We start from the raw sequence: 3,902 nt of genomic DNA on the forward strand, positions 1-3,902 counted from the left end.
GTCTGTATAAAACCAAATGCTTTGATCACACTATCAAAGCATTTATTCCAACTCCGAGAGGCTTGCACCAGTACGTAAATGGATGGCTGGAGCTTCCACACTTTTTAGCTCCCTTTGGATCGACAAAACCTTCTGGTTGCATCATATACAACTCTTCTTCCAGAAATCCATTTAGGAGTGCAGTTTTGACATCCATTTGCCAAATTTCTTAATCATAAAATGCGGCAATTGCTAACATGATCCGGACAGACTTAAGCATAGCTACGGTTGAGAAAGTCTCATCGTAGTCAATCCCTTGAACTTGTCGAAAACCTTTCGCAACAAGTCGAGCTTTGTAGACAGTAACATTACCGTCAGCGTCAGTCTTTTTCTTGAAGATCCATTTATTCTCAATTGCTTGCCGATCATCGGGCAAGTCAACCAAAGTCCACACTTTGTTCTCATACATGGATCCCATCTCAGATTTCATGGCTTCAATCCATTTTGTGGAATCCGTGCTCACCATCGCTTCTTCATAGTTCGTAGGTTCATCATGATCTAGTAGCATGACTTCCAGAGCAGGATTACTGTACCACTCTGGTGTGGATCTTACTCTGTTTGATCTACGAGATTCAGTAGTAACTTGATCTAAAGTTTCATGATCATCATCATTAACTTCCTCACTAATTGGTGTAGGCGTCACAGGTACTGGTTTCTGTGATGAACTACTTTCCAATAGAGGAGCAGGTATAGTTACCTCATCAAGTTCCACTTTCCTCACACTCACTTCTTTCAAGAGAAACTCCTTATCTAGAAAGGATCCATTCATAGCAACGAATGTCTTGCCTTAGGATCTGTGATAGAAGGTGTACCCAACAGTTTCCTTTGGGTATCCTATGAAGACACATTTCTCCGATTTGGGTTCGAGCTTATCAGGTTGAAGCTTTTTCACATAAGCATCGCAGCACCGAACTTTTAGAAACGACAACTTTGGTTTCTTGCCAAACCACAGTTCATAAGTCATCGTCTCAACGGATTTCGATGGTGCCCTATTTAACATGAATGCAGCCGTCTATAAAGCATATCCCCAAAATGATAGCGGTAAATCTGTAAGAGACATCATAGATCATACCATATCTAGTAAAGTACGATTACGACGTTCGGACACACCATTACGCTGTGGTGTTCCGGGTGGCGTGAGTTGCGAAACTATTCCACATTGTTTCAAATGTAGACCAAACTCGTAACTCAAATATTCTCCTCCACGATCAGATCGTAGAAACTTTATTTTCTTGTTACGATGATTTTCAACTTCACTCTGAAATTCTTTGAACTTTTCAAATGTTTCAGACTTATGCTTCATCAAGTAGATATACCCATATGTGCTTAAATCATCTGTGAAGGTGAGAAAATAACGATATCTGCCACGAGCCTCTACATTCATCGGACCACATACATCAGTATGTATGATTTTCAACAAATCTGTTGCTCTCTCCATAGTTCTGGAGAACGGCGTTTTAGTCATCTTGCCCATGAGGCACGGTTCGCAAGTACCAAGTGATTCATAATCAAGTGGTTCCAAAAGTCCATCAGTATGGAGTTTCTTCATGCGCTTTACACCGATATGACCTAAACGGCAGTGCCACAAATAAGTTGCACTATCATTATCAACTCTGCATCTTTTGGCTTCAACATTATGAATATGTGTATCACTACTATCGAGATTCATCAAAAATAGACCACTCTTCAAGGGTGCATGACCATAAAAGATATTACTCATATAAATAGAACAACCATTATTCTTTGATTTAAATGAATAGCCGTCTTGCATCAAACAAGATCCAGATATAATGTTCATGCTCAACACTGGCACCAAATAACAATCATTTAGGTCTAATACTAATCCCGAAGGTAGATGTAGAGGTAGCGTGCCGACCGCGATCACATTGAATTTGGAACCATTTCCCACGCGCACCGTCACCTCGTCCTTTGCCAGTGTTCACTTAATCCGTAGTCCCTGTTTCGAGTTGCAAATATTAGCAATAGAACCAGTATCAAATACCTAGGTGCTACTGCGAGCTCTAGTAAGGTACACATCAATAACATGTATATCACATATACATTTGTTCACCTTGCCATCCTTCTTATCCGCCAAATACTTGGGGCAGTTCCGCTTCCAGTGACCAGTATGCTTGCAGTAGAAGCACTCAGTCTCAGGCTTAGGTCCAGACTTGGGTTTCTTCTCCTGAGCAGCAACTTGCTTGTTGTTCTTTTTGAAGTTCCCCTTCTTCTTCCCTTTGCCCTTCTTGAAACTGGTGGTCTTACTGACCATCAACACTTGATGCTCCTTCTTGATTTCTACCTCCGCAGCTTTTAGCATTGCGAAGAGCTCGGGAATTGTCTTATCCATCCCTTGCATATTATAGTTCATCACGAAGCTCTTGTAGCTTGGTGGAAGTGATTGGAGAATTCTGTCAATGACGCTATCATCCGGAAGATTAACTCCCAGTTGGATCAAGTGATTGCAGTACCCAGACATCTTGAGTATATTCTCACTGACAAAACTATTTTCCTCCATCTTGCAGCTATAGAACTTATTGGAGACTTCATATCTCTCAATCCGGGCATTCTTTTGAAATATTAACTTCGACTCCTGGAACATCTCATATGCTCCATGACATTCAAAACATCGTTGAAGTCCCGGTTCTAAGCCGTAAAGCATGGCACACTGAACTATCGAGTAGTCATCAACACGTGACTGCCAGGCATTCACAATGTCTACAGTTGCTGGCACAGGTGGTACACCTAGCGGTGCTTCCAGGACGTAATTCTTTTGAGCAGCAATGAGGATAATTCTCAAGTTACGGACCCAGTCCGTTTAATTGCTACCATCATCTTTCAACTTTGCTTTCTCATGGAACAAATTAAAATTCAACGGAACAACAGCACGGGCCATCTATCTACAATCAACATAGACAAGCAAGATACTATCAGGTACTAAGTTCATGATAAATTTAAGTTCAATTAATCATATTACTTAAGAACTCCCACTTAGAAAGACATCCCTCTAATCTTCCAAGTGATCACGTGATCCAAATCAACTAAATCATAACCAATCATCACGTGAAATGGAGTAGTTTTCAATGGTGAACATCACTATGTTGATCATATCTACTATATGATTCACGCTCGACCTTTCGGTCTCAGTGTTCTGAGGCCATATCTGCATATGCTAGGCTCATCAAGTTTAACCCGAGTATTCTGCGTGTGCAAAACTGGCTTGCACCCGTTGTAGATGGACGTAGAGCTTATCACACCCGATCATCACGTGGTGTTTGGGCACGACGAACTTTGGCAACGGTGCATACTCAGGGAGAACACTATTATCTTGAAATTTAGTGAGAGATCATCTTATAATACTACCGTCAGTCAAAGCAAGATAAGATGCATAAAAGATAAACATCACATGCAATCAATATAAGTGATATGATATGGCCATCATCATCTTGTGCTTGTGATCTCCATCTCCGAAGCACCATCATGATCACCATCGTCACCGGCGCGACACCTTGATCTCCATCGTAGCATCGTTGTCGTCTCGCCAAACTTATGCTTCCACGACTATCGCTACCGCTTAGTGATAAACTAAAGCATTACAGGGCGATTGCATTGCATACAATAAAGCGACAACCATATGGCTCTTGCCAGTTGCTGATAACTCGGTTACAAAACATGATCATCTCATACAATAAAATTTAGCATCATGTCTTGACCATATCACATCACAACATGCCCTGCAAAAACAAGTTAGACGTCCTCTACGTTGTTGTTGCAAGTTTTACGTGGCTGCTACGGGCTTAGCAAGAACCGTTTCTTACCTACGCATCAAAACCACAATGATAGTTTGTCAAGTTGGTGTTGTT

The sequence above is a fragment of the Triticum urartu genome, chromosome 7 (assembly GCF_003073215.2).
Source record: "Triticum urartu cultivar G1812 chromosome 7, Tu2.1, whole genome shotgun sequence".
In the NCBI taxonomy this organism is placed as follows: Eukaryota; Viridiplantae; Streptophyta; class Magnoliopsida; order Poales; family Poaceae; genus Triticum; species Triticum urartu.